This window comes from Nanorana parkeri, unplaced genomic scaffold (genome assembly GCF_000935625.1).
Source record: "Nanorana parkeri isolate BGI_ZX_2015 unplaced genomic scaffold, ASM93562v1 scaffold800, whole genome shotgun sequence".
Lineage (NCBI taxonomy): Eukaryota > Metazoa > Chordata > Amphibia > Anura > Dicroglossidae > Nanorana > Nanorana parkeri.
This window is the reverse complement of record NW_017307068.1, coordinates 493,913-507,293: the sequence shown is the minus strand read 5'-3', so window position 1 is coordinate 507,293 and position 13,381 is coordinate 493,913. Positions and strand designations below refer to the sequence as shown.

At 42.4% G+C, this 13,381-nt stretch overlaps 1 protein-coding gene across 1 annotated transcript in view; it reads right to left on the bottom strand.

Annotated features, from left to right (window-relative positions):
- The window catches only part of CORIN (corin, serine peptidase), a 182,118-nt gene extending 181,443 nt beyond the window's left edge, over positions 1–675 (bottom strand). The window contains exon 1 of the mRNA XM_018564960.1: positions 623–675. The gene's annotated coding sequence lies outside the window, so the exon portion shown is untranslated. The remainder of the gene's footprint in view (positions 1–622) is intronic.
- Positions 676–13,381: the final 12,706 nt, after the last annotated feature.

The following is a 13,381-nucleotide window of genomic DNA, read 5'->3' as shown; positions in this document are numbered from 1 at the left end:
TATATATAATTTAGTAATTTATTGTGTGTGTACTCCTCAAGTCTCAAGTCTCCTCAAATAAATAAAAGTTCTTTGAAAATGAACTCTAAGCAAAAGATAGATGCCATATCATATCTATTTATTTCAATATGTAGAAATATTATGATGGAAAAAGACATACTTTCTCATCAATTTATATATATATTCCTTTTTTTGTGTAGACCTCAAGTCTAACAGGAAAGAAATATAATTTCTTCAAAAATTAACTCTTAAATATAGGTGAAGGCATGACTATAAAATCAGCAATGTGTTGAAGTACAATTTATATACTGTATAATACATCAGGAATTTGAACTACTGTTAGCCTATAGAAATCTGAAATATTACCATTCAGAAAATGTGAAGCTTCCTTCGGCAGTGCTGTATAAATGTTGAATGCCTCCTACCCCTCCAGAGAACTTCTATGTACATAAAACATTTAACCATACAGATTCCCTGCTATAATAACTTGATCTTATTAAATTTATCAACTGGATACCATCAACTGTTCCCAAATGTCTCATTCAGCTATTTAGCAGAGTCTTGTGATTGGAGGAAATAATATTCAGACAAAGTTAGGACTATTCAGCCATTTAGCACTGACACTCAATCCATTATTCCAAGTTAAGAAGTACAGCTCCTTTCAAGTGCAATCATTGTACTCTGAAACACTGTACAACAGATTGTTGCCTCTTGTTAGGGCTCTGTTTGCCTTACAGTCATTAAAATCACGTCTCTGTCTGGAGGTAATAGAATATAATGAGGGCATTTAAAATCCGGCTTCAGGCATTGTAATCTGTGACACATTTCTGCATCTGACTTTCTGAAAGAAACACTTAGAATAACTGTAATCTACAATAATACATTTTTGTAGCCACTTTACACCGTTCATCCTTTCTGAGTTCTGAGCGAACATGATTGCTAAATTAGATCAAGAGAGCATTAAACTGGGTTCACTGATAAGAGTGCTGGCAGATCCAAAGCAGAGAGTCATGGATATGTATGTAGGCACTTTACTTTTTTGTAACTTTTGCATGTAGGCAAGTTGCTGGACATGTGGATAAGTGTTATAAAAAACTGTAAAATAAATGTATATTTTATAGTAGAAAGGGTACTTGCACACAGGTAGGTAGTATCAAAGGAGCTGGGTGCAACTCCTGCAGTATGTAGATATGAATGTACACATACACACTCTATACTAGGTACCTCTATTAAAACCAGTTCTGTTTCAGGCATGCATACAGTGCAGAAAAATGTACATATACCCACATCATTTTACATAGATAAATATCTGTACATGTCTCTCCACTGTATCATGCAAACATCCAAAACTAAACCAATGTAAGATAAAGTATATTTATACTGCACACTAATTGCTCTCTACCTGTACAGTGACCATACCATGAGAGCATCTATAGCTGGTACTGTACTATAAGAGAGAACCCAGCACTGTACCATAAGAGTAGAGCTGACAATATACTAGCAGAGTTGAACTGGCACTGTACTATAAAAGAGGACCCAGCACTGTATTATAGAAGAGCTGACACATTACTATAGGAGAGGATCCAGGACTGTACTATAGGAAAAGAGCTGGCACTTTACTATAGGAGAGAACCCAGCACTGCACTATAAGAGAAGAGCTGGCAGTGGCACTGTACTATAGGAGAAGAACCAGTATTGTACTATAAGAGAAGAGTTGGCACTGTACTATAAGAGGACCCAGAATTGCATTATAAGAGAAGAGTTTGCACTGTACTATAGGAGAAGAGCTGACACTGTACAATAGGAGAGGATCCAGCACTGTACTATAAGAGTAGAGCTTGCACTGTACTATAGGAGAAGAGCTGGCACTGTTCTATAGGAGAGGACCCGACAATGTACTATAAGAGAGGACTCAGCATTGCACTGTAAGAGAAGAGCTGGCACTGTACTATAGGAGAAGACCCAGCACTGTACTATAAGAGAAGAGCTGGCACTGTACTATAGGAGAGGACCCAGTACTGTACTATAGGAGAGGACCCAGCACTGTACTATAAGAGAAAAGCAGGCACTGTACTATAGGAGAGGACCCAGTATTGTACTATAAGAGAAGAGCTGGCACTGTACTATAGGAGAGGACCCAGTATTGTACTATAAGAGAAGAGCTGGCACTGTACTATAGGAGAGGACCCAGTATTGTACTATAAGAGAAGAGCTGGCACTGTACTATAGGAGAGGACCCAGTATTGTACTATAAGAGAAGAGCTGGCACTGTACTATAGGAGAGGACCCAGCAGCGTACTATAAGAGAAGAGCTGGCAGTGGCACTGTACTATAGGAGAGGAACCAGTATTGTACTATAAGAGAAGAGCTGGCACTGTACTGTAGGAGAGGACCCAGCACTGTACTATAAGAGAAACGCTGGCACTGTACTATAGGAGAAGACCCAGCAATGTACTATAGGGTAAGAGCTGGCACTGTACTATAGGAGAGGATCCAGCACTGTGATATAAGATAAGAGCTGGCATTGTACTATAGGAGTAGAGCTGGCACTCCACTATAGGAGAGGATCCAGCACTCTACTATAAGAGAAGAGCTGGCACTGTACTATAGTAGAGGATCCCTGGACTCAAATCAAATCCAGAAAATGTACTCATTTATGTCAGAGCATCTTGTATTTCACTAACAGCAACCGGCTGCCTGGGATGTTCAGGCATAAAACAAGGTCATAGATAAAAATAAATAAAGTTGTACAGTTTCATGATCATAAAAGCTACTCCTGCAAATTCATGAGAATTTGTTTGTATATATAATTATCTAATATCTATTACAGATAGTCTGTTAAAACCAGTTATGTTAGAGGCATGCATAGAGTGCATGAAATTGTACTTATACTTTCAGCATTATTTTACATAGATAAATATCTGTACATGTTTCTGCACACAAAAACAACCAAGCCAAACTATTGTAACATTTAAAGCACATTTATGCTGCACACTGCTCTCTGCCTATTCAATAAGCTACTGTCATAGGCATGGATAGTACCTATAGCTGGAACTACACTATAGAGGCCAAGAAGAATTGAGGACCTAGCACTGGCACTATACTTTTAGAGAGGACCCAGCACTGTACTATAAGAGAAGAGCTGGCACTGTACTATAGGAGAGGACCCAGCACTGTACTATAAGAGAAGAGCTGGCACTGTACTATAGGAGAGGATCCAGCACTGTGATATAAGATAAGAGATGGCATTGTACTATAGGAGTAAAGCTGGCACTCTACTATAGGAGAGGATTTCAGAGCATCTTGTATTTCACTAACAGCAACCGGCTGCCTGGGATGTTCAGGCATAAAACAAGGTCATAGATAAAAATAAATGAAGTTGTAAAGTTTAATAATCATTTCCAGGGACATTTGGCTGCAAAGTCTGTATGTGTAATGTCACATTGCAGCGCCGTGGGCTACTGCATAAATCAGATGCTTTTCATAATTAGAACTTATAACCTCCATGTTAAATAATACTGAGGAATATTAATTAATATTAGGATAAGGAAAGAGTTGAAGCTACATAATGATATAAAACAAGGCAATATTAAAAACCAGCAAGCGGAATTTCCAAGGACAAGTGTTCAAAAACTGGAACCTGACAAGTGATAACATCTCCTTTCTGACAGGTCTGATATTGTAAACCAGGATCTAATTGCTTGCAGTCACAACCTGCACACTCCCTTTGGTCACCTGACTTGCACATCTAATATTCAGTGTATAGCAGGAGACCTTTTATTGCTACCTATGGGGGTTCTGGGTAATGTGTGTCAGTCTAAAGGCTACCATAGACAATAAAAGGTGGTTAGTGGTCCAGGAAAAATGTGTCTACCCTCAGGTTGTAAGCTATCATGTCCTAAACATCTATGGTCAAATCATGCAACCATTAATGTTTAGGCTATGGAGAGCGGTGGGGCGGAAGGCTGCAGAGAATTTTCACCAGCAGGGGGGGGGGAGGGATCTACATTGATTAACATTTACCATTTCTTGTGGTGGGCAGTTAAAAGCGCTTTCCAAACTGCTCAAAAACGCCTAGGTGTGAACCAGGGCTTAGTCTCCTCTCTCCCTGTAGTCAGATTGGAAATGTGTAACTTTGTAGCAGGTCACAAGAAGAGGGACTAATGTAAGTCAGATATTTGTGGTCCCAGCAATGAACCATACTGGCACCAGTATTTACATGATTGGATCATGTGACCCATCATCTCAGCCCAGGAAGTAGATACTGACCATGGATGATGCCTGAACCAAGATTTTGCCATCCTTTTCATCCAGTTTTGGAGACCTTACTTAGAAAACGATATCAATAAGACATAAGGAGTCCAGAGACGGGCAACAAACATATTCAAAGTTCTAAGGGATGAAATATATCAAGAGAGACTGCGGGAACCTCATATGTACAGTCTTAAGGAAAGAAAGGAAAATGAGACATGACTAAAGCAGAACTCCAGGCACTCATTTTATTAACCCTTGCAGTGGGGCCACCCCCACTCTGCAAGTGTTAAGTGCTTGTTTTTGCCTAGGTTACAAAAAAAAGTTATACTTATCTGATCCTCTGAGCCAGCCACCTCTTGGACCTCTCTCCCACTCCACAGCAGCAGTCTAAGGTCCCTAAGTCATCACATTCTATACATAGTGTATAGGACATGAGGACGCCGACAGACATTCCATCACTGCAGGAGAGGAGGAGACAGGCTGGAGGAAGTGCTGTGACAGCCAGCTGGCTCCAAGGTTTGGGTGTGTATAATTTTTTTTCTAAAGCTGGCCACACACCTTACAATTATCTGCAGATTTTCTGTGGTCAGATGGAAAAGGTGCAACAGATTCCTCCATCCACACTTAGCTGTGTGGATAGAGTAATCTCCACCTGGGCCAATCTGTTGCACTTTTTCCATCTGACCACAGAAAATCTGCAGAAAATTGTAAGGTGTGTGGGCACCTTTAACCAGTTGACATCCGCGGTGTTAAACCCCCTTCCCATCCAGGCCATTTTTCAGTATTCAGCGCTGCGGTACTTTGACTGACATTTATTCCGTCATGCAGCGCTGTACTGAAATGAATTTTATACCCTTTTTTGGGGACAGATAGAGCTTTCTTTTGGTGGTATTTATTCACCACTGGGGGTTTTATTTTTTTACTATATTAAGGAAAAATTACCGAAATTTTTTTAAAAAAACAGTTTCCCCTATATTAAATGATAAAACATTTATTATTACCCAATTTTTTGGTAAAATATAAAAGATGGGGTCACGTCGGGTAAAAAGACACTAAACATGTCAAGCCTTAAAATTGTGTGCGCGCGCGAAACCTCAAAAAACGATAATACCCAAAATTGGCCCTAGGCGACGCTTTAAAAGCTGTTACCGCTCATCAGTTTAGTGTTATCAGTGATTGATGGCCCTAAAATGATTTTTTTGCGGGCTATGGACCCGCCGATCGCCTATATGTGAAACACCCGGTAACGGGTGTGTGCATTTAGCGGGTCTTTTCTGCCCGTGCGTGCCCGCTAGGGGGCGCGCGCGAGCAGAAAAAAATTGCCGTCTGGAGACGGCAACCCGCAGATGCTGCAGTGCCGTCCGTCCGTTTTTTTACTACGGGCGGACGGCAAGAGGTTAAACTAGACAAAAACGAGCAGTTAACCCTTGCACGTTACGTCCAAGTATACTCCCGTGGAAGTCATTGGGGACGTAACGCGTAGGGTGGAGTTCAGGTGATGTCACATTCACGTTAATGACCTGGTGACAGCGGCCGCATCTGTAAGCTGCAGTTTGCATGTAATCATCTATGATAAGATTACATGACATTTGGAATAGATCACTGTTGCTGGACGCAGGGACAATCATCTATTCCAAACATCATGTAATCATATCACAAATGATAACATGAGGAATTCCGCTTACAGATGTGGCCTCTGTCACCTGGTCATTAACTTGAATGGGTACAGCAGCTGCATCTGAACAGGGACATCTGAGATTGAATTAGGTGTGAGCAATAAAGTATAGGTGAGAAATAATATATAGTGTTAGCCAACAATAAAATATCACCTACATTTTTGCTTTCTGGGGTTTCTACTTATGACATAGGAAGCTCAGATTTTCCAGGTCCCCATTTACTGAAGCGGGGACTTACGTGTGCACTGTCAAATCAAAAATGTTTGAATCTCTACAGAACACAACATCTGCTATTCTAAATTCTTAAGCTTGCCACACACATTGCAATATGAACAACCTCTGTGAAATCTTATTTAGATTTACCAACAACTATGTAGTATGAGAACCAAATCTATCTATTCAAATTCCACATTTAAAAATCAGCAATAAAAATGGACACGTGCACGGCATAATAATTCATTTCGGACGGAAAAAATGAAAAGGGAAAAATCTTTTCATTCGTTTCCTTTGATGAAACAAATTATTATGCTGTTTTGGTTCCGGAAGCAACGAACCTCCGAATCCGTAAGCAGGCATTAAAAAAAAACCAGAATGTGCAGGGGCCATATTGGCCACCAGCGCATTCTGCATATATGAGCCTCCATCTTGGAGGCAGGACATATGATGTCACATGATGGCGGCATCAGGTGACATCATACGTATGTATGGGCGCCACCATCTTGGACGCAGGAAGATGGCGGAGCCCATACAAAACAAATTGCTATATGTCCAAATATAGTTTTTCGTATATTCGGGCTTATAATAATTTGTTATTTTGGATTCGGACGAACGGCCAAATCAACGGATTTTTGTGATTCAGCAAGTTCGTCCGAATGCTCATCTCTACAAAATACTCAGCTGTCAACACATCCCTAGAAAATACTCAGCAGCCCCACATCATATGTGCAGCCTTGGAGCTGGCTCAAGACAGGAACCGCCCCATTCGGCTCACCACCTGCTCATTCAGCCCAGCACCTACCGGCAGAGCCCTGGAGAAACCCTTAAGCAGCCCCGGTGACATCTGGACGCAGCCTGGTGAGCTCTGGACGCAGACTGTAGAGAAGATCTTGTCACGCTCCTTACCGGAACTCTCAATGAGATAGGGAAGGGTGCTAGAAATGACTGCAGATGGCGCCGCTAATCATATGGATTTGTTGAGAAGAATGTCACCGAATATCCTTTCAGGATCACCAAAAGTTCATTTTACTGAACAATTGTCAAATGGAAACAAGCGCTTTCGGGACCACGCATGGTCCCTTCATCAGGCTTGACATCGACAAAGTGCAAACATCAATGTGAGTTTAAATAGTCATACCCGTGGTTACATCTGGATGCAGCCTGGTGACATCTGTACAAAGCCTGGTTACATTTGGATGCAGCCTGATGACATCTGGACACAGCCTGGTGAGATCTGTACACAGTCTGGTGACATCTAGACACAGCCGGTGACATCTAGACACAGCCTGGTGACATCTAGACACAGCCTGGTGACATCTAGGCACAGCCTGGTGACTTCTGGGCGCAGCCTGGTGACATCTGAACACAGCCTGGTGACATCTGTACATAGCCTGGTGACATCTGTACACAGCCTGGTAAGATCTGTACACAGCCTGGTGACACCTGTACACAGTTCAGCCTGGTGACACCTGTACACAGCCTGGTGACATCTGTACATAGCCCTGTAAGATCTGTACACAGCCTGGTGACACCTGTACACAGCCCAGCCTGGTGACATCTGAACGCAGCCTAGTGACATCTGGATGCAGCCTGGTGACATCTGTACACAGCCCAGCCTGGTGAGATCTAGACACAGCCTGGTGACATCTAGACACAGCCTGGTGACATCTGGATGCAGCCTGGTGACATCTGCACGCAGCCTGGTGAGATCTGTACACAGCCTGGTGAGATCTGGACGCAGCCTGGTGACATCTGGACACAGCCTGGTGACATCTGGACACAGCCTGGTGACATCTGTACACAGCCTGGTGACATCTGTACACAGCCTGGTAAGATCAGTACAGAGCCTGGTGACACCTGTACACAGCTCAGCCTGGTGACACCTGTACACAGCCTGGTGACATCTGTACATAGCCCTGTAAGATCTGTACACAGCCTGGTGACACCTGTACACAGCCCAGCCTGGTGACATCTGAACGCAGCCTAGTGACATCTGGATGCAGCCTGGTGACATCTGTACACAGCCCAGCCTGGTGAGATCTAGACACAGCCTGGTGACATCTAGACACAGCCTGGTGACATCTGGATGCAGCCTGGTGACATCTGCACGCAGCCTGGTGAGATCTGTACACAGCCTGGTGAGATCTGGACGCAGCCTGGTGACATCTGGACACAGCCTGGTGACATCTGGACACAGCCTGGTGACATCTGAACACAGCCTGGTGACATCTGTACACAGCCTGGTGACATCTGTACACAGCCTGGTAAGATCAGTACAGAGCCTGGTGACACCTGTACACAGCTCAGCCTGGTGACACCTGTACACAGCCTGGTGACATCTGTACATAGCCCTGTAAGATCTGTACACAGCCTGGTGACACCTGTACACAGCCCAGCCTGGGCTATATATCTTCTATATATATAGAAGATGTATAAAAAAACAAAAACAAAACGGAGCATTGTAGTATGCGATGATATCTTTCTTATTGGACTAACAAAATATATAAAAGACAAGCTACCGAGAGTTAACCTCTCTTCTTCAGGTCAGAAGCAATTGCTTCTGGCCAAATTCACTTCATAGTAAACGGGCTTTAAAGGATAGGTCTAAAGTAAAATACAAATCAATATTTTAAAAAAATACCCCCAAAATTGGCACCGGAAGGCATGAGGAGGTCTTTTTTGCCTATAAAATAGTACAGTATTTTTTTTAAATTTTGATTTGTATTTTACTTTAGACCTATCCTTTAAAGCCCGTTTACTATGAAGTGAATTTGGCCATCGCTATCATACTTTATGATAGGCATACTTTATGTTAAATCAATGGTAGTATTGTCACAAATGACACTGCCAGGTGCCACAGAGAAATATTGCCATGGGGCCCCATTCAATTTTTGCTATAGGCCCCATGATCTGTTTTTATGGCCCGGTCTGCCACCCTTCCCAGCATTCAGCTCTGTACTACACTCCTTCAGTGAGGTGCCTGTCTGCCCCCCTTACAACAAAGTCCCCAGAGTTCCCCCTTACAGTAGAGTTCCCCTCTTCCAAAGTCTGAGGGGGACTCTGATAATAGGGGGTACTCTGAGGACTTTGATGTAAAGGGGACTCTAAGGACACTGATGTAAAGCGGGATTCTGACTCTGGGGACTCTTATGTGAAGGGTAATCTGGGGACTCTGATATAAGGGTGTGTGAAGGTCTTGTTGCACTCCTTACCAGATGTCCCAATAGCAGGGAAGGGTGCCCGTAGTGACTCCAGATGGCGCCGCCTGTTGCATGAATCGTTTGTAAGAATGTCACCAGCACTCCAGAAGTCCTTTCAGGATAATCAAGTGTTCATTTATTAAGAACCATGTCAAATGAAGACCTCTTCATGGACCTCTTCTTGACTTCTGGTGACATTCTTAAAAACGATCCTGATATAAGGGTATATCTGATGTAAAGGTTGATTGATATTATGGTAACGTTATCTAAAATATGGGTGTCAGATTTTGGAAAGGGGCGCAATTTCAGTGCTTGCCATAGGCGCTATTTTCTGTAGATATGCCTGTGGTGGGATTCTGATATGAAGCTGTGAACTCTAATGTATAGGGGAATTCTGAAGTGACAGGAAGGTGGCTGATGTATAGTGGGGTTTTGCATGCTAATGGAGGACTCTCATGTATAGATGGGCTCCTGAGGTAAAGGGGAGGACTCTAATGTATAGGGGATTCTGATGTGGGGGGCTCTGATGTACAGCAAGGCTTTGCATGTAAAGTGTCTGTGAAGGTTCTCATTTTGCATTTTGCATGTAAAGGGAGGACTCTGATGTATAAGGGGGCTTCTATTGTAAAGGGAATGACTTCAATGGTTGGGGCGGGGCACCTGATGCGAAGGGAGGACTTTCTTACATAGGGGGGCTCCTAATGTCAAAGGAGGGAGGGCTATGATGTATAAGGGGGTTCCTGATTTGAAGGGGAAGACTCTAACATAAAGCAGGGCTCCTGATGTGAAGAGAAGGACTCTGATCTATAGAAAGGCATTTTATGTGAAGGTAATGTCTCTCTTCCTTCTGCATTCTCCTTATTACAAAATAAAAACCCAACAGGGAGAGTTGGACATGTTTGTATTGGCCTCAAATGATGTACAGACCTGGGAAATCAAGCTACGTGGCTTTGCCACTGGATACACAGAGTCAGAGAGTTGTGACAGTTTGTAATATTAAGGCCACGAAAGAAGAAATTGGAATGAGGCGTTGTGTGACTGTCACACCCTAAAATGAATTAGATTTACATAGAGAACTGTGGTGACTGTTAAGTACATGTCTATTTGGGTCTACTTTGCTGGTTTTCTCTGCTTTGTCTTTCAGGTTACAAGCTCCCTGCTGTTGCTAGGAAGATTTACCCTGATTGCTGGGCAGATCTTCAGTCAGGTGAGCACGGGATTGGTGACAGATCGTTTGGCAGGAAAACAGCTGACCAATGAGTGTAGCTTTTCACCTCTATAGTCATTCTGTCAGTGGGCAGGGTCAGCAGTTACCTCAGGACTGGCAACTAGACTCTCCTCTGGACTATTTTCAGCCTTCTCATTGGATCTTTTGACTTGCTCCTCCACCCTCCCCTTTGTTCTACATTCCCTTGTAACGGTCCATCTTTATGGGGTAATGTCGCCCAGTTTGTGGGTGGACAGTGGTTGGTAAACAGTAATTTGGTTGGTGTAAGTTATTGCTGCTTGATGACTAAGCTTGGTAGTCTGCTATTGGTTAACAGTAGTTCTGTTTGGCAATGAAGGTTAAAGTCTATTATATGGTTAAAATTGATTTAAACTCAATAAAGGGGCCACAGCCTATAGTTTTCCCACAGTTTTTACTGTGTGTCTACTTTACAATATAATGTTATTGTTATGTTACCATGGGTGTTAATGTGGTATATAATCCCATGTAGATGGGCAGTAGGCAGGCTAGTGGGCTGCTGTCGCTACTGCTTGTTCTGGTGCCCAACTGCATGGCCGGCTGCATGCGATCCTCGACAGCATGTTGGGCACCACTGCCCCAATTTTGTGCAGTGAGTGAGTGTACAGTGGGCATGCACTGCACACATTATAAATACACCACTGGAGAGAGGAAATAGAAATCATTGCCAGTTTTCTGCTTCTCCTTTATTGTCCAGTCATGGGCTATGGGTAGAGAGGTGACCTAGCTGCACTGCTAATCGGCAGTAGAGAAAAATGAGGTCATCGAGCAGGCACTGTTGTCTGACCATGTTAATCTCATGACTGGCTGGAAAAGATGACAAATCATTTGGCAAGTAAAACAGTTCCCATAAATGTATTCAACTGTGTATTCAGCTGGAGTTGAGCTTTAAGTAAAATATACAGTGTGACTATGCACCACAAAAAAAGGTGCACACATCTTGGGTAGTACAGGCATGGTAACAGTAGAGAGACAGTAGAGAACAGAGAAACAAGTCAGAATGGAATAAAACACATACACGGAGAGGGGGGGGAGACAAAAACCCTTACATCCTTGATGAGTAAGCTTTCCTTTTTTATTATTATTATTATAAGGGAGGGGGGACATTGTTTATCTGGGATAACATTGTACCCCAATGCTTCCCTATGCTGCTCTGGGTTAGACATTTGCTGCCTTGTGGCTACACTATTCTTAAATGATCCAAGCAGTTATAGTCAGACTTGGAAATAATGATATAGCTATGGGAATTCTCCTGACATTCTCGGGCGTTATTTATTGGATTAATGATCAGCCGGGTTGAATTATTTTCCTCTCTCCCTCCTCCCTGGACATAAACATGCCCACTTGGGGACACTGAGCACACATGGCTCTGGAGGATCAGCTTCTACCTGTATTTGCAATCACCATCTCATGTCAAGGACCACCTTTGCTAGCATAATCAGCGTGTAGAGTAAGAATCTCAGTCTACCTACAAGTCTGTCCTTTGATCATGATCGGTCTCTGCTTGTTCCAGTATGGTAGTGAGTGTTCCTATAGAACATGTTTATTTGGCTGCTGCTGGTTCTGCAATGGAAATACATATTGGAATTAATTTTCTGCAATCACCCTGAAAGGACCTGGGAGAATTAGATTACCACGAAAATTCTGTGTTCAACGCTGGTATAAATGACATACCTTCCTAGCATGGCGAGGTGTGTGTGAGGGGGATGCAAAGAAACAGGAAATAATTACCAGTGAAAGCCAAACAGTTATTTCTAACAGAGTATAATTTGTTTTTACAGTTGGGTAAGATTGCAGTAAATGGCACCTCTGACCCTTGTACTGTTTCAGAATCCTAACACATCCTAAACCTGGTCATTCACTGACTCCACACAGGAGCATGAATAGATCTATTCTCCCCATGTGTCACTGGAAGCAGTATGGTCCTGGCTGATCATCAAATACAAATTAGCCTTTGTACAGAACGTCGTTGTAAAGAAGAACTCACTTTGTATGTAGAATGGCTTCATAACATCAGGAAAACTACAACCTCTCTTATATTTCTTATATGTTGTCATACAAATCTCTATAGCAATAACCCTTTCACTACAGACTTGGAACCTCTGTAGAAATACATGAAAATAATAAAAGTTGCTATTGCTAGAAATGCTGGTTGCTTGGCTAACATACTGTTCCAATGACTAGAAAACTTTCTATGTCACTGACCTGGAACATGTATGTAGATTCGTTGTTATGCCTTCTCCTGCTGCATGCTGGTTCCATATCATGGAAAGTTTTAAAGAGGAATTGTAAAAATGTACCGTTGCAGTAGGGCCACTCAGGGCCGGCCTTAGGCCTTTGGGCACCCTGTGCGAGAAAGCTTTACAGTGCCCCTCAGTGACCACGCTCCTCAGTGAAGACACCCCTCAGTGGCCACACCCATTTCCCCAATACTCACACCATTTAGAGCCTCCCATTTTGTTAAGCCCCAAAGAAACAGATTAAAAAGTTAAAGATAAAAATAAAACTTTTATTCAAAGGTATTAAACTTGTAAGCACAATATAAGTAATCTTATTAAATAAAATAACAGTGGAAAACAATAAATATTAAACTAAAATAGAGTCTATAAAAATAAAGTGTCAAGATGTCGTGCAGACCCTTTTTTCAAGTAAGTGCATCTAGAAAAGTGAAAACAAAAAACAGAACACAAAACCTAGACTACGTGTTAAATAGTGCATTCTGTTTAAAACAAAGTTTAAATGTCACTTCGCTGCAACAAAAATTTGGCCACAAATGAAAATTCATACAG